The sequence below is a fragment of the Coloeus monedula genome, assembly GCF_965178545.1.
Source record: "Coloeus monedula genome assembly, chromosome: 9".
In the NCBI taxonomy this organism is placed as follows: domain Eukaryota; kingdom Metazoa; phylum Chordata; class Aves; order Passeriformes; family Corvidae; genus Coloeus; species Coloeus monedula.
Window position 1 is genome coordinate 8,342,212 of NC_138789.1, and position 19,157 is coordinate 8,361,368.

Below are 19,157 nucleotides of genomic sequence, written 5' to 3' on the forward strand. Positions count from 1 at the left end.
AAAGTCACATCTCTGTGAGAGGTTTTTAAAACTATGTCTTAAATGTATGAAGACTGTGAGGTCTGACTTTTGATTGTATGTTTCCATCCCTGCTATACTGAGACTGTATTTTCAAATGGTCTTAATGGAAATGTAAAAACTCAAACCACCTAAACAACCCCCTGTGAATCCCAAGATTAGAAGCAGCTGACCCTGGATTTTGGAATGGATTCAGTGTGGTGACTGGGAAGAGTGGGCACTACAGGACTACTGGGATGTCTCCTGTTTGTGTGGGCAGCTGGGCAGTACCATGTTACCATGTTTTCCCTGTACTTAAGCTTATTATAAATGTGTCCATGTCTTACTAAAAACTAAAAAAAAAAACATTGAATGCTTGGTTTTAACCTGTACTGTACAGAGCAAAGCTGTAATGGCTTCTTCCAACACAGCAGCTGCTACCATGAGCAAGTGGTTCCATTTACAGTTCATTTCTGCTTTAAATAGTGGGATATCATGTATGCATTTTTTAACTTAAAACATTTCCAATTGGAAATGGGGTTTTTTTCAGACTTAATCAGTACAATATGGCCTATGCTGTTGTAAAGAGACTTCTGGGCAGTCAATTTGAAAAGCAAATTTTGGAGAAGTGTGTGCTTCACATGCAGTGTGACATGCAGGCCATAGAGTGGGTTTGCAACAGGCAAGGGCCAGTTATCTTTTCTGTGTCCTATACTTCACTTGTGTTTTCAGTGCAGGTGTAATCCCAGATCCAGTATTGTGTACAGGAGATGGTGTGATTTAGATGTAGATTTATGTATTTATTGGGAGTTAACTCCTCTGAAACTACTGAAGTTACACAGATGTGGAATGGGCAGAAGAGCAACATCCATGAAATCTTTGTGTGACCTGTGTTGGTTTTTATGGGTTGAGAACAGACCTTTAGCATCTTAGAATTTTGTATTGGCAAGTAGTTTGCAATCCAAGTTATAAAATACGTATTTGTGAAGGAGCTGGCACCTGATCGTGCATATTTTTGTCAGTCATAAAAGTAGTGATGTTTATAAAATGAGCCATTTTGCAATCAGATTCCTGCTGACATTATTGGAAGTTTAATTAGGTTGTCAGAATAGCATTCCTGCTGCCTTCATAAATAACTGCACATAGATTATGAAACTACTTGGACTTAAAAATTTAGCCTTACAGCAGCATTTTGCAACACAGCTGGAATTTTAGACACTTATGTTATGCTTAATTTATCTACAAGTTAATGTAGAGTAATAAAGAAAACTGGTACTAAGAAGTGGGGAAGCTGGAGGAGCAGACATCTGTTTTACTGAGCTGCTTTCTTATTGCTGAGCAAATTCAACGCACTACTTAGAGGTGTATAAAGTGTGTAAATTGTACTCAATTAAAATGTACAACTGTAGCTGAGCTCCTTCCCTGGCTGCAGTGTATTGAACAGTAGAATGACATGAGCATAAGAATCAGATATCAAATTGGCTGTTCCTATTAAACACCTTCAGTGTCATAACTCTGCACTGTTTCATAAGTACAAGATGAGTGAGATGGAACAAGATAAGTTGAAGACTGGTTTGAAGTCTGTTATTGGGCTCCCATACTGTCAGCAGGTGATTATTGCTTTTAGTAACAGGGTTAGTGGGGCCAGGAGATGTACCTGAAGTAATGATTTTGTATTAAAAACTAAACCTGTGATTCGTATTATTTCAGCTTTTGGATGTTAGCCTGAACAAAGCAGACAAAAAGGGGAATATTTTTGTAAGGTAAAGTAGGGCAACTGCAGGGACTTGCATACCTGAAGAAATTGCAGATCAGCATCCTGAGCTGAGTAGGCTCAGCTATTGAGCTATTACCTGGAAATTTTTGTAGGAAGATGGTTTCACAAATAGGTACTAAAGGCAGTGCTTGAGCTAGACAATTTATGGAACTGTTCTGCAATGCTGTAAACCTTTTTATTTCTGAATTCAGAAGAAAATGTAGATAGCAAATTGTGTGCTAAGTTGCCCTTGGTCATAAGTTAAACTATTATGTTATATTTGACATATCAGCCTTTATTAGAACAGCAAATTTGTTTTTGGCTTTCATTTGCTGTGCAGTTGGTGTATAAAATATTACCATTCTCTGCAGACACATGCAAAAGTAAGTTTTATTAGTACAGCCTTTATTCTTTTGCAGGTGAAATATGCACTTAGTTGCTAATTCTTGCAATCGCTATACCAGAAAAAAAAAAGCTGATCAAAATTAATGGCTTAGTGATTTTAAAATTTAATGTCATGAATGCATTTTAATTCAAAAGCCATAACTAATGCCAAGTACTTTATTAGAGCAATGTGTTCATGAAAAATTAAAATCTCTGCCTGAAGAAACTGCTGGCCAAGTAGGTTACAGTTCAGCTGATCTGTGGAAAAATGTGCCACAAACTGGAATCTCCAAATGTCATATCCTGAGTTGCTCATTTGTAACCGAACAGATTTTTTTGGAGAGGTGGCAGTTCTGCTTCCTTTGCTGAACAGTTGCATACTTCAGTCAGAGTTGTGTAGTTTCCCTCCTTAGGTTTGGGTTTACCCAGAGACTGTTTGCATGATTCAAGGGTTCTGAGGCAAGATCAGATCCCTGAGGATGAAGCTGTTGGAGTGGAGCTCAGGCCCTTGGCAAGGGTAAAGGTGGGGTCTGAATGGGACTGTGATCCAGTGGGTAACATCTGATGATCATTGTGGTTCCTTCCAACTCAGCACATTCTGGGATTGTTCAGCTGTCATTGACTTCTCTCCCTCATTCTTCTCAGTGGTGATGCTATTACAGAGGGCAGGTTTGAGAATAATGAGATTTCATCCAGCACAACCTGTTGGTAGGTAGTACCTGTTGGCAGACCACACATCCAGACTTTTGCTGTGCTGATTTGTCTTTAAACAAGAATTTTATAATTTTTTTAATAAGAGTACAAATGCAAAGAACAATCTCAAATATTTCAAACTTTATTGCAGATACTAGTTCACATATAAAAATGAAAGATATGAGGTGGTGTATAAAATCTGTAAGAAAAAGAACTTGGTGTATGGTATTTATTTCCATCTGTGCATTCTTTTGACGTGTTTCAAATGCAGAAAAACTGTTTACTTGCTTCACAAGGTTCCTGCATGTATCACTGGAAACTGTCAGAGGTAAATCTTCAGCTGTAGTTGCTTGAAAGTTTGTAGATTATATGAGTGTGTGGGTTGTAAGTTACGGCCTGTGTCAGTGGGCCCAAATTTCGATAGTGGTTTTGAAGGTTGAAATTCAAATGAAATCTCAAAAGAACCTTATGGGAAAAGCCACTATTGAATGGAGACAAACTTTTCATGAGACTAAACCTTTAAACTAGGACATAACTGTCATAAGCTTGTGTTTAATAGACTGTTAAATTAAAATTTTTGGAAATATCCTGTCACATGACCTATTATTTAAGATCTGGACTATATTCATGATGTTTTTTAGAGAGAGTTGTAGTTTAGCATTAGCTCAAGTCCAACTTTTGAAAATTGTTAGAAAAAATATCTTGCGGACTTTCAAAGGTCTTTCTAAATGCAACAGGCAACTCAGCCCTGAAAGAAGAAACAAAAAAGGCATGTTTCTCGTGTTCCTATCAGTTAAGACCAAAGCTGTAGTTTCATAACACTGAAGGTATTTTTATTGGTGAAATAGGATGTAAAAAATGCCTTAAAGAAATGGCTTGTAATGTTTCACTTCTTCCTGCCCTCTTGAAATCCTTTCCAGAGACCTATCCAGCCACCCATCTGCTTCCCTGACTTGTTCTTCCTGCTTGTTTCTGCCAGACTGGGACTGTTCCCTAATCCATGGTCTTTTGATGGGAGCACACCTCTAGGAATTATTTCTCTGCCCCATCAGGGCACAGACAGAGCAGTGGAAGCACAAGAAGCACGAGCTTCTCCCTTTGTGCCTTAAAGCTGATTACAAACTAAAAAACCCCAAACCAACAAAGACCTCAAAACCAGTAAAAATGCATATATGACCTACTGAATATTTCATCCTGCTTCTTTCTAGTTTAGTTTTGACCTGTAGCAATGAAGCTTTGAAGTTCTGAACATAAAAATATACTAGTTGTTAGTATTTCATTAATTGCTGGTATGTCTCTAGTTTTTCTCCAAGGATCTTCAACTGCAGAGTTCTCCCTGTTACTGCAGATTAGTTTTAGGGGCAGAATGATTATCCTGAGCTCTACTGAGTCATTCTTAACCTGAGACTGAGTGAAATCTAAATACTTAATTACCTGAAAGCCTTTGTTCACAGCTGGCAAAGGGTTTGAGGAGCACCACACTAGTTTTCTTTGTTACTGATTTTGTGAGACAGATCAAATTTTAAAAAATTATGAGCAGTGAAAAAATAAAAATTTGATATTTGTTTCCCAGATGCTGCTCAACTCTTGTAATAGAGCTATTCACGATTGAGAAGAATTGTGAGATGACCACAGTAACTAATCCTAATCCCGAGAGCAGAAAGCATGGATTTGATGGTTTTTCAGGGCTAGGGGTTATCAGTAAATTTTACAGCATGCCCTTAAAAAGTTCAGATGGTCACAGAAAAAGAGGATGTAGCTGAACAGCACCTCACCAGCTGTGTCTGTGTCTGTAGTGGGACATCTGGGCTGAACCCCTCCTCAGCTGCAGTGTCCATACTTGGATTGCAAGTTCCACTGGAGACAGGACATCTTTTTATTCTGTAATAAAACTTGTAAGAAAGAGCCTTTGTTTTATGCACAGTGGAAGCAATTAGTCTGGTTGCTGAAAAGTTGGTAAAAAGGTAACAATGAGATTAAAGATTAAAACCAAAACAACCCCAAAAAGAAAAAAACAACCCCACAACCTGCAAAAACCACCCAACAATGAAATCAAATTAACAAAAACACCAGCAAACCCAAACAACATAGAAAGCTGCCTAGAGTGAGATAACTGAACTGAAACACATTTTGAACAATGCACTGTGAAGTCTGTATACAACAAATTTATTCTGTGTGGAGTAATGCCCTAAATTGTGTTCCAAATAATCTTGTTTTACCTTTATCAAATTGACTGATCCACAAATTCAATCACTGGTGTAAAATCCCTCTTGAATTTTATTTTAACTTCTAATCTGGATTTTTCTGGCTTTGGTCAGCACCTATTGGTCTGTTCATCTTGCCTTTTCTTTCACCCAGATATCAAGGCAGCTGGATGATCTTGTACAGAATTAAGTAAATACAAAATAACAGTTAGTTTTGTGTTTATGTGCATGTACATTACTGTTCCACTGAGAAATGTGCATCCATCATGATGTACGTTGTCATTTTTATATCATGGCTTTTGTAATGTATCAAAATTAAAGTGTGGTGTTCTCCATATGTTAATTCTTTTCAGAACACTGTTGGCACTTGGCCGTACAGTGTGAGACAACAGTCAATACCTTAACTAAGCTACATAAGAAATCATAGGTAAGAAGAGCTCTGCATTTAGTAATTTGCCTCTCAGGGGCTTGTTTTTCCTCTGATACAGACTGAAGGCCATTTCCAAGAGCAATAAATAGCCTTTGAGAACTTCAGGAGAATAAAATCTGCCAGAAGTCTTTGAAATGCATGGAATATGTCAGGGATTTGCCCATTTGATATGAGATGTGAAATGTCACGCAGATGTCTTCAAAACATTCTCATCTGTCACACGTCAAGTCTGCAAAAATGGTAATAAATGCACCATCACTGGCCCAGTAATTATTTGTGCAACATATTTTTTAATGTTTCTCATCTTATACCCTGAAATTGTGATTTGTACTGTTATTTCTGGGGTTAATACCTTCAGGTGTGTTACCTGTCACAGCCGGGGAGGGAGCAGGTGTAAATATTTTCTAATTTTTAACTCCTTAAATAACCAGTATCTCTTGAAACAGGAATTATGTCCAGTGCAGGTAGAAGTGTGTCTGGGAAGAGCTGCTTAATTGAAAAACAAGAAAATAAATGGATTGTGGCCATTGCTTGATTTTGGGAGTACAGCAACCCAAATATTTAGGAAGTCATCATTCCCACACTGTCTCAACCCATAGCCAGGTTTTCTTACCTCCTGTCTGCTGCTGTTTCACAGCATTTACTTCCCATTGTTCTCTCAGTCTGTCCCATCTTTGTACTGTATTGCAGTACCTGCCCACTTTCTGTAAAAATAACTCAGCTGGCCAGACCTGTATTGCCAACCTTGTAAACAGTCATGGGCCATCTCATAGCCACGTCAAATGTTTTTCTATAGTAGTAAAAGATGATATAAAGTTTATATCTGAAGTACAGAGATAAATGTCTGGTTTTCTTTAATGCAGCTCTTAATGTTCCGTGCCACACTTAGCAATGCAGTGGATGGCATTGTCTGCAGACTAAAAGACTCCTTAAAAACCAGCAATAACCTTGATGCTTTTAGCATCCAGACAGAGAAACGGGGGTTCTTCTGTGTCATAAAATGATGATAAGGTGAGGAGGTTCAGGACCATCAAAGGAGTCGTATTTCTACAGTGCCCACAGGCAGTCATGATTTATCATAGCTTAACTTTATTTTGCTGTGGTTTTATGATCTGGAGGTTAGATGAAGTCATCAGTAGATTCTCTGTAATATGTCAGAAAAAGTCTATATGTGAACTTCTAGGTTAAGATTTACATGCTAAAAAAAATGATACAGTTTTTTTCATCATGTCATTGCATTTATTAGAATGTGCAGCTGAAACAATCCTAATGAAGTGGTCGTCTGACTCAGCTAGCTCATGCATCCTTCTCCCTGGGTAAGCTAGCTGACCCTGCAAAACCTAATTTAGGTCATGAGGTAAATTGACACAGCTTTTACATTAGCTGAGTATGGAGCTAATAACTGCTAAAGACAGCAGTTTTTCTATTATTGGAAATTGATCACAATGTAAAAAAATTCATTAAGTGTTTTGATGTTAGGAGAAAGCTGCAGGTCCTCAGCAGTGTCAAAGCAGCTGTCTGCATGGGACCAGACTCATTTTGCATCAGCATTGCCATGGCATGACTGAGTAAATGACGTTGTAAAGCACTCCTTTTGAGATGGATGACTCGGCATCTCTACATTTTCTAGAAATTCAGTGCTTTTGCCCAATGACACTGGTGTTTGATAACTTTACTTCCCTCTGAAGGTAGCGAGTCCAAGCATTGTATCATATGTGCCTGGAAGGCAGAATGTCTGCCTGCTGACTGCTGGAGAGTGTGAATGATTGCTGTTGACTTACACTTGTAAATGGCATGCCTTGTGCCCTTTGCAAAGGCATTCTGTTCTATTAACTTCTACCTTCCTGTGCACCCTTTTAATTCTAGTTATTTGTAGTGATATGTGCATCTTTCAACAGAATGATAAACCTGATTTACCAAACTTGCAGGGTAAAGTGCAAAGTCTAATATAATTATCTGTGTCATGCAGAGCTAATACGATTTTCCTATAAATTTCCACAGATATGCTTTTAACTATTATGCTTGTGAAAGAGCACGGAGAAAGAAAATTAATTATTCTAGAGCAAGTATTTCCAGTATTAGCGTAAGTTTCTCTTAAATTAGATGTGGAATGTCTACCAAGCATGTAATAACAGAAAGTGCAAGCAAATTAAGCAGAAAACATTCAGGTTTTCTGTAGGAACATGTTCTTCACCCAAACTGCAGCACCAATATAGGTGCATCCTTTGAGGCTCACTCTACATGCTGCATAAAATGGTCAAGAACGAGTAACATACATTTCTGGAAAAAAAAAAAATCCAGTAAACTTAGGCTCTTGCTAGTTCACTTGCTGTGGAAGGATCTAAGCCTTCAGAGTAAATGAATGTGTTGCAGTCTTAGCAAAAATATTTACCTTAGTAGGCTTCATCTTGAGTTTTGGAGGGTCACTGTGTCACTGATGTGAGCCCTGCTAACTAATCCTTTTGGGGACTTCTCTGTTGTATAAAACTATTTTTAAAATGGAGCTTGTATATTTAGATGGTTCAATGTAAACAGATTACTCAGTTTTCACTTTCAGGGGTAGAGGTGTATTTTTTGTTAGTTTTATCTAAGAGAAATGCCATTTGTTTGGGTTGGTTTGTTTATGTAGTATGTTTCTCTTGTGTTGACGCTCATTTCATCACTGGGAGAGAAATTAACGTGGGGTTTTTGAAGGGTCAGGGGAAATCTGCTGTGTTTTCCAGTACTCAGAAGGTAGCTGAGGAGAAGACAGGGGTTCTTTCTTCACAAGGATGCACAGTGGCAGAAAAAGAGGAAACAGGGACAAGCTTCTTCAGGACCAGCTCTGTCTGGACTGAAGAAAACAAACAAAAAAAAATCTTCATTACAGCAATTCACCATAGGAACTTGTTGCCCACAAAAGAGTGGAAACTTTCCTCACTGGAAGTACTCCAGACTTGGCTTAATGGGCTCTGGTTCACCTGGTCTGTCGCCCTGCTTTTAACAGGAGGTTGGACCCAGTGATCTCCGAAGACCTGGACTTTTCCTTGAGCCCACAAATCCCGTGTTGTCTCTTTACTATCTCATGTTGTTTCAAGACCATTGATCATTCCTTTATATGGTAGAGATGTACAACGTGCCGTTGAGGACCCGGTTAATCTTACACCTGGCTTTGAACAGAAGTGTGCAAAGTCACGTCCTGGTGTTCCTTTGTGTCAAGGGCTTCCATGCCAACAGACTGGTGCTTTCCAGGGAAAGTTCCTCGAGTGCCTCCGGACCTCCCTGCCTCAGGGCCCTCAGGTGCCTCAGGAACCAGCCCTGCCTCAGGTGCCTCAGAACCTGACTCTGCCTCAGGACCCTCAGGTGCCTCAGGGCCTCCCTCTCCCCACCTCAGGTGCCTCAGACGCCCCTCCCCAGGAGCTGCAGGTCATCCCCCTCACACCCCGCTGGCCCTGCAGCCTCCCCGGCTCTTTGAACAAGAACCAGGTAATTTTTTCCCTGCGTGGCCACAAGGGTGAGGTGCCTGCCCGTGGAGCAGGAGGCGCTGGGAGGCGGAGGAAAGCGGTGAGTTCCAGTTGTCTCCTCAGTTTAATCAGTCAGTTTGTAATCAGCAGAAGGTGGTGGTATTTAAATGTTGTTCTGAGTAATCTTCTAATAATGGCCAGGATGATTTTGCTATGTAAATATTAACAATCAAGTTTATTTGCTGATTGTTTCCCTTGCCAATTAGCCGTGTTGCTTTATTCACACCTTTCTCCGCTTCTGTAGAAAAGAACAAGAGTTGCTTGCTATTTTTTCCAGATCCAGATGGAGAAAGTTACTTTTTGTAATGTACCTTAAACACAAGCCTATACCCATAACAGTGGTTTGTTTTGTTTGGTGGGTTTTTTGTTTGAGTTTTTGGGTTGCTTTTGGTTTTGGTTTTTTGTGTAAAAATGTCACTGCCTTTCTTCAAGTGTTAGCTATGGTTTTTTCCCTGCTATTATCAAGATAGCCTATCTGCCCCTCAGTTTTCTTCCTTGATCCTTGGACCACTGGTGATTTAATTAAGTCATTTTAAGAAGGTTTTTTTGTTGTTTGAAGTTATTCTGAGAGACTTCCCTTTGTCTCTGGCAGGTTAACAGGGTACTCTGATTTTTTTAATGAAACATGAAGACTGGTAGTCAGAAGCCACTGTCTGTTATCTTCATAGTTTAATTTAAGGTATGTTCCTTATTCCCCTCCAGCTGAAGATATTGACTGAGACAGGACCAGAAGTGGCTTTGATAGTTAGGGTCAGTGAGATACAAGGCAAAATTCTGTTATCCAGACAGTTTTATGCATCTTAGGAACCTTCAGAGATCTTATTTTTTCCTGCCAAATCTCAGAGGTTTTTGAAGTTTCACTGATCTGGTCTCACAGTGGTTTGTCTCACAGAATCAATCTTCTTCTCAGTGTTATTGCTCCTCATCAGTAAAGGTTCTTTTCACTAACAGCAAAAAGACCTCTGAGATGCATTTACTTCACCAAGTGAACCAGGTTTTCAGCATTTCTCATTACTGGAACTGAGTACTGAATGTTTTGGATTAATCAAGTTTAGCATGCCCCAATTTCTCCCTTGTATGCCAAACAAAATGCAGTCGAGCTCTGTTACCTATCAGTTTACCAATTTCAGGAAGCATCTGTTTTTTCAGCCTGCTGCTTCACAGTTCCTGAAAAGGTTAACAGCAAAGATCCCTCTACCAGGGCTGTCTAGGGAGGGAACTCAATGGGAAGCATCCCCATTCCTAACACGAAAGGAAGTATTCAGGGTCAACTCAACACTTTCATGAGGCTTTTTGTTGCTGTTAAGGCACCAAGGACTGTTTCAATGCTGGTAGAACTCTAGTTTGAATAAACTACAGTAACATGCCCTGTCTGATAATTATGAGGGTGTTGGATTCTTGCATGCAATGATCCGCAGTATAAATTGATATGTAAATTACTTCTTGAAGTCAAAACAATGTTGCTTGTTAAATACTGAGATTTTTCAAGATGTAAATGGAATAATGAATTTTAGAGATGAGTTAGATATAGGAATCACAGGATGAAATTCTCTGATTTATTCTGTGGGAAGCTGGGTGAGCATCTCAGTCTCTTCTAGCCTTAAAATGCAGTGATATTTAAAATGGTTTGCTTTACTGTACAGAAAAAAATTGAGAGTTTGCTTTACTGTACCAGAAAATACAATCTGCTGTAACTGTCATAAGAATGTCATTTGCTATCCAAAGTAGTTGAAAAAAGGAAAAAGCAGAACATATGAACCATTTACATAATCAGGCAGGTTTATTTGGACAATGCTAAAAGGAAATTTAGTAGAGCAGGTTCACACATGTTAAAAATAGCAATAGCTGAAAATGTCTTGCCCCTGAAAGATGTTGAACCAGGTCCAGAGTTTGCTCACTTGATTAAGACAGTCTTTATAGGGAAATGCAGTGGATTAAAATGAAACTAATTCCTGTGTGGGAAGGTAGCACATTGCAGATGGAAGGGCCATTATCTGGCTTTCCAGAGCACATTATCAGCTGAAGAACACTTTAATTTGGGACACTGGGTTTGGTTCTGGGCATTAGATTTTGGGTTAGAGCTGCTACCTTACCTTGATTGGCTTAGTTCTTGAAGTGGAAGTGTTAGAGGTGAAAAGCAGGTGTGTTGTCTTTCCAAGCAGTGTTTACAGAGGTCATCAATATATTTGCATCTATTAACAGTCTGATGTCTTTCTATATAATATTTTAAAATTTTCTCCCTGAGCTCTGTGCAGGTCTTTCATTACAGATTTCTAATTGTTCAAAAGCTGCAGTCAAGAGAGTTTCAGGGCTCTGGAGTTCTGTAGTTATCAGAATGCAGGTAAACAGCCAAGCTAATAATCAAATAATAATCAAAGTAATTATCAAATTGTAGCACAGATTAGAGGACAATCATGCTTAGAAAATGGCCAATCCCCTCTGAACAGAGGTAAAGTGATAAAGTCCTCATGTCTGCTACACTTCAGAGGCAACCAGAAATTATGAATAACACTTACACTCTTACCAACGTTGACTATTATTAGCCATAAGATTTGAGCACCAGAGTTCTTTACAGGTGTATATGTTACCTTGTCATTGCTCCATTTTTACCTTCAAATTATTAAAGGACATGCCCATGCAATCTGCTGTATTTTACTGATGCTGTAACATCATGTGTGAAGGGAGATTTCTACGGATAAGAATAGAGCATAGAAGTGTAATCCTTTTTCTCTTTAAAAAAGTTTCCTCCTTTCCCAAATACTCTGTTAGAATAGAGAGTTTAGAAAAGGACTTCAAGTCAAGTTCTTCAAAACGTTTGCTAAATGTGGCTGCTAAAACCTCTCAGCTCCCACAGTCCTTTTGTTGGAGCTGGATTTTGGTTCTTCTGTGCATCTCTGCTTTGCATGTGATTGCTGAGCAAGGCAAAGGGGGCAGGACAGACAGGGTGATGGAGATAGAGAACATCTGGAGAGGCCATTTCAAAGCTTGAGAATGACACAGAAGTTCTTTAATACTACCTAATTGCAAGGAGGAAATACTTCTCTGCTGACTTTTCTGGGGGAGAGGTTTTGGTTATTGTTTTGTAACCAGGAAGATGTTTTCTTATCTGGGCCTCCCCCTCCTCAGTGTGGTTTCTGTCTTATTGCTCAGATCAGGGGAGGTTTCAGCTGAATGGAGATGAAAGAGCTTCCTTGGCAGCTAAGGCCAAAGCTGGGCTGCAGCTGATCCATGAGGTAAATGAGCTTTTGTGCTGGGCAGTTGTTCCTGTTTCCAGAGCAGTAAGATCCATCGGTCACCGGTTGAGATAGCAGCAGTTGGTGCTGTTGTACTTCCTTTAGGAGATCAAAAGCAGCTTTTCCTTCACAAGTTAAAGGCAGCTTTCAGACCAGTTCTTAGGGTGTGCATATGGCAATATTGGTAGTTCTTTGTGCAATGCAGACCGCTTCAGATTCGTCTCTTCCTGAAATAAAACCAGCGCTTTATGGTAGCAGCATATGTTTCAAATATAATTTCTGCCAGAGACTAGTGATGTGACTCAGTTTTCTCAAGAGGTGTCAGACTCTGTATGCTATCCTAACATGAGTGCCCAAAGTTAACTTTATAAATATTTTGCTATCCTGATAGCTGGAAACAGCTCAACTGAGATCTCAGGCTGGTCTCAAATTGAAGAAGGGGTGTGGAGAGGGGGCTGTGTCCTGCTGTGTCTGCACAGGTTTTTCCTTGCTTGGGAAAGCTTCAGTGCTGATCCCCTGGGTTGTCAGTCTAGGACTGTAGTGCTTTTCCTCTGTCACTGCATTCTCAGGGGAAGGGCAAAGAAGGGACATACAGCAACACCTTTTAAAATGACAGCTGTTTATCTCATGTGCATTTCTCTGTGGAATTAAAGGCAGGCAAAGCTTTGCTGTCCCTGCAGTTTGACTACATTAAAAAACAAACAAAAAACCTAGACACACAAAACCACCAAACTCAGGACTTTGAGGCTCAGTCTGTGTGCCAATTTACATCTTAGCTTTAGAAGCCCTTGCAGAACTCGCAAATACCCAGAAGTATCTATCTGTACTTGTGAGCTGTATCTGTATTGTAAGGACAGTTTCCATCATTTCTAGCTTCAACAGCCTTTAAATATCGAGTCTTCACCTTCATCTGACCACTGTCTTTCCTCAATGTAGACATTGTGTGCCTTGCATTAATACATACTCTTTTACATAAACGAATTCATGTTGAGGTGATGGCTGACTTCTGAAAGATTCAGCTCACAGGCAGGCTCATGGAAAAATTCTGTTTAGGAGGCAGAAGAATGAACCATTTTATAGGGCATTTGTAATTTGATTATTTCAATTAGAACAAATGCTTCTACTTCACATAGATATGATAGCAAATTAAAATCACTCTTTGAACAGCTCTTGTATCTCTGCTTTTCTATGTCTGAAAAAATATGCAGGAATATACCTGACAGGTGACTTGTAAGGGCATTAAATTTTGGTGTAAAGTGATGAAGCACAAGCAAAACATCAGGAATTAAGGAAAAAGGACAGAGAAGAAAACTATGGAGTAAAAAAAGGAGAAGCAAGAGAAAATACAAAAATAATTTCACAAGGGGCTTGGAACTTGTATAAATTACTGATAATGAGTAAGCAATGCTACTTTCCATGTTTGTTGATCAATCTAATGAGATAATTCTAAAGATTTCAAGGTCTGTAATCACAGAAACTGAGCTAAGAGGGGCTGACTGTACGTTGGTTTGGAGATGTGGGGCTTCTGGGACAGCATCAGCAGTCTGACAAAGCAGCTCCAAAGGGCAGCCCAGGACACCATTTTCATCCTGACTGTTGTGGCTGAGCAGCAGCACATGGCTGTGCACACCCAACATGCTATTGATCCACATGTCAGGTGACATTAAGATTGAAACAAATCCATTTGATGTTTAGAGAATGTGCTTTTAATCCCTTTGCAATGACAGGCAAAAGTCAGGAAGGAGAGGTAAGGTCTAGCACTGTTTGCATGTCTCTCCCTCCTCAGCCTGGCTCAGCAGACTCTGCAGTGGGGTGTGTCCAGCTGGGACATCACAGCCTGCAGGGTTAACAATAGCTCTGCCAGCCAAAGGGTGCCTTTTGCTGCTCTATCTTTGCAAACTGAGGTTAATTTATATTCAGCATAATATGGTGTCATGTCACACCTTTAAGGCTACACCTGTATTTAATGCCACTAAACTTCTGTGGAAGTTAAGCAATTTTTTCTTGCTTGTCAGAGAGGCATGACTGCTTCAGAACAGTGGAAAATATGTTATTTGAACAGTTTGTTTTCATAAGCTGAAGTTCTCAGGTAGTCTCCGTAGAGAAAAAAAAAAGGAGCCTTATTTTCTCATCCAGTTTCTATTCTGCAATCATAAACCAAAATTTTACCTTCCCTTCACTTGCCTTTTGCCAGGTATATTGGAGCTGTGGCTTTTCCTATGGAGTGAAAACTGAGCACACCATTTTTCAGTCACCTATAAATATATTTTTTCTTGTATTATGAACTCAAAGTGCTAGAAAGGGCTGAACTTTTGATCTGCATAAAATTAGCATATTCAAACAATAGTAGAAATGAAGGACAACCTAGTTTGAAAACAAATTTCACCTTGAGATTTAGGAAAAGAAAAATGCATGTGCTTTTAATAGCTTTATTTATACTCCTTTAAGGCATAATAAAACTCCCAGTATTCAGACAAGAGTGAACAGGCAAATATTCTCTAAAACCTAAGGAAACATAAAGAAAAAGACAGTACATAGGAAAAAAAAAAATAAGAGGAAAGAAGGCAAAACTGTTATCTTAATAAAATCAGGCATAGGCACTAAGCTTACTGGAGCTGGAGAGATATTTCTGGTTATTTTTAGGGGTTCTGTATAAAACCTTTACTATTACATCTACATGCCAGTGTACATACAGCCAGTGCTTCTCTGCTGGACGTTCAAACGAGTTGCCATTTCCATTTTCTAGCACTAAGGAATAAAGGACAACAACCCACAAGATTTTAAATAGGCAATAAACTTAGCAGGGAAGTTTCTTTGTTTGCCTTCTCCCTCGAGGTTTTTAAATGGAATTCTGAAACAATTTTAATATAAACAGGATTTAATTTTTAAGTTCAAATCCTCAAAGCTATGGGAATAACAGGAAAATTAATTTATACAATATTCAAAAGTGTTGACTGAAATGTTAATCTAAAGTAGTTGAATCAACACTGGTATTGATATTTGAAGTGCTCACAGTTTCTGGAAAGATTGTCTTTCTGTTGGAAAACAATGCATCCTTGGTATTGTAACATTCCCTAGGAATGCTTTGGTTATGTCTGAGCTTCCATCAGAAATCAGGCAGGGAATTCCAGTAACTTTGAGAAACCAGCTTTTCTGAGGCTTAGACAGAAGAATTTTGATTTGAAAGAAATATAGTATAGTGGAAACAAAAAAACCCTGTTTTTTAGGCTGGGATTTTTTGGTGGTATGGTTCTTGTTTTTGTTGTTTTGGATTTTTTCCCTTCAGTTCTTCTCACTCCTTCTATGTTTAGCTTTGGCTCATTTAAGACTGGTTTTCCCCCACCCACTCCAACAAAAGTGGAAAATTCTTATGATGAATCCTTATCATCCTTGATGGCAAATAAAAATCACTCTTTGAACAGCTCTTGTATCTTGTTGTTGAACAGCTCTTGTTTCTGCCTCCATCTTCTAAAATGAAATTGCCCTTTATCAATTCCCAAAATATAAAATTGCCTAAGCTTCAGCACAGCTTGCTGTTTATGCTATAAACCAATTACAAGATATTTCTTCCAAACTTCTCTTGCTTGCTAGACTCTTCACCACAAGATCTAGGAAGTGGCTACAGAAAATTATTCATAAGCCTTTGTTAAAAGGAAAACACTCTAAGATATTCCCCATAAGGCATTTTTTAGGGAAAAAAATTATAATGATTGTACTCTTCCGTTAAAGAATTGCAGAGAAATCTCTGAATTAAAACATTAATTAAGGAAATGACAAAAGGACTCTGAGGGCACTGGAAGGAGCCTGAGAAACTCAAAATCTTCGAGGGGGTTTCAGCAGTAAATGCTCTGGTGTGACACAGGCTACTCAATGGTCAAGGTTATGGCCTGAGTTCTAGAGAAAAACAAATTAATGAAATCCCTTTCTGCTTTTTTTCCCATCCGTGTTCATTGTCCTACAGACTTGTGATTCCTGGAAAGTTATTTCTAAGGATTTTGATATGAGAATCTTTGTGCTTTAATAACTCTCCAATTCCCAGGGCACATTCGTGAGTGTTTTTAATCATTGTGGCTGTGAGGATACTCTTGCAGATAGGACTGAAGCATAACTTGTAGGACTACATGGACAGAAAAGTCCAAACAAGCTTACTCAGTCCCAGCTTTCAAATAATCTTATTCTTTGTTAGTCTGACTCCTATTTGCGCTATTTGGGGGTGACAAACACTCTGCTGAAAGTTAAAGAGCATGTGCTTGAATATTTACTCCTTTACTCAGGATTTCTATAGCAACTCTCCTTTTGGAGTTTAATCTTCCATTAATGGAAGTATAAAACATTTTTGTCCTTGAATGCTGAGAGACTGCTTCAGATTTTATTTATCCGGATTTCTGGAAATCATAGAATCATGGAATGGTGTGGAAGACACCTTGAAGATCATCTAGTTCCAACCCCCTGTTATGGGGGCTTGGAACATAAGCTCTACAAATTTAATTTGTCTCCTGTTGGATTAGTAAAAAGAAAAGAAAGATGGATATTAATGGAAAAAAGATCCAATCAAGCCAGGTATACAGATGCTCTTTAGAATAAGCCTGGTACATGGAGCAGAAATAACAGCTGAAATCTTACCTAAACTCATAATATTAAACTGTGAAGCAATGGGAAATTGCAGATAGGAAGTTTCCTGGAGAGAGCAAAGTTGTGTTATTAATGATAAAACCACAGGAGGTAAGAGATAACAGCAGTCCCAGCTCTGCACAGCTGCCCAGGGAGACAGAGCAGTGCAGGTCTTTTCACTACGAGGGCTGTATTACCTGTGGTGTAGCCTGTAGCCCAGGAAATGTGGAGCTGCTGTGGGATGTAACTGGTCACAGCATTGTTTTAAGCTATCAGTGTTGTCCTGACATGTGCCAGACTTTGCCTGGGCTTGCCTTGGCCAGCCTGGAGATGCTTTTTTGTCCTGCTTAGATGTAACTGCAGTTATCCAGTTCCTGCTAGATGATTATGTAGTGACAAAAGGACTATGACCTACCTCATTTTGCCTTTTGCTTAGCTTTGTGAAGTCGTGTAGCGTAACACTAAACATTATGAACCTTTTTTAGCTAATGCAAAATAATTACAACCAGTTATTCTGTGGAGAGTGAGCTATTTATTGGCAGAAGCCTCAAAAGTACAGCTACACGAGGACACTAGAGCTAAAACCAAACTTACGTGGTCAGATCCCGGTCAGCAAAGGAATGCAGCCTTGGGAGCTGTATAAAACCAGTTACCGGGGTTGTAAAGAGTGCAGAAAGCATTCACAGATGTGAAACACAAATATGTACTAAATTCAGTTGTAGTGCAATGAACATGGAGCAAGGTGTAGAACATGTGAGCCAACATACAGAGACTTGCTTGTGGAAAGCAGGAGGGAAATTTGAAAAGGAACAGAAAGGCCAATCTTGAGGTGACTTTGAAAATAACAAATTAGTGACCTAGGCATACTTTACACAACCATAAATGACATTGCTTAGTGATATATTATTTTTCTTTTTCAAGTAGTATATCATGAAATTAGTAATTGCAAGAGCCTGCTAGCCGTTAAGATATGAAAAATATTAATGTTGAGTACCCCTTTAAGACTTGAACTGAGCACTATGGAGGAGTTGGCTTGAGATGAATTTAGTTTTGGAGTTTATAGTGTTAAAAATTGACTTGAAAAACAGACTCTGAGCTGAGGTAAAGGTGTTCTATGTGAGGTTAGATTATTGCTCACTCAAGTAAACTTTTGCATCACATGAGAGGAGTGGATTATGTGAAAGCAGGCAAAGCAGGAGCCTTTGGACTTGGAGTGTCCTTCCTGGGGTCTGTCTGGATGCCCTCTGCTCTGGAAATTGATCATATTATTGAATCCCTTCTCTCTTCCTGCTTTCCCAGTCTATAATTCCTTTCCATATCTGTTTTTCTCCCCCTTGCCTCCCTTACTTGCTCTCTCACTTGCTTTTAGCATCAATGTCCCCCTTTTTTGCCCCACTTCTCTTTGGCTTATTCCGAGCTTACTAACCTATTTCCTTCTTCCAAAGAAACAAGAATAACTCCTTGATCAGTCTGCTTTCTGTGTTTCTATTCTTTCCTCCATATTTTATCTGTTTTGGCTGCTCAGGCTCCATGCTCTTTCCTGTAGTGGGCTAATCTCTTACAGTGTTTACAATACTGAGTCCTCACTCTGGGCCAGCCCTGAAATGTGAGTTTTATGATTATACTTGGTTACTATGGTTATTTTTAAAATAATTAGAGAGCAATTGCTTAAGGGTATATGTAAATACTGAGTGCTTAAGTGTCAGTTTTGACTTTGAAGAAATAATTTGAATAAATGAATATTCTTCAGAATTTGAGTTGACGTAGTGAATTGATCACTAATAGTCTGTGCCTTGATAATGAATGCTGTGGTTTTGAAAATGTGATTTTAGATGCCTAATTTGGAAGTAGGAACCTTGATTATCAGAAGTCAGGTGTTCTTTGGAAAGCAGCTTTTGGGGGTCTTAACGTGCCCAAAATTGAATGCTATCAAAATTGTATCTCTCTGCAAAGTTCTGGCCTACAAAATTGAATCACCTTCAACTCCTGTTAACTTAAATATAACAATCACAGTAGGGTATGATTTATTTACCCATTTCCCCCAATTCCCTTTTTAGGAATTCAAAGTTTCTTTCTTGCTCCACTGATTTAATCTATACCTAGTCCACGGGTATTGAGTTATTGTTTCTTTACTTGCAGAGCCTTACATATTTCAAACAAGTTGAAGGAATTTGTTCTGTGTACCTTGTCTGTTTAGTTGCTCACTGCATGGATGCCAGCAATTATTGGTGACCAGGGTGGTCCCTTCTGGATTCTAGGCTGCCTTGGACCACAGCAAACTATTTGAGAGGGAGGAGACAGTGATGCCCACTGCTTAGGACAAGGTCAGGCACAGCAGCACCGAGC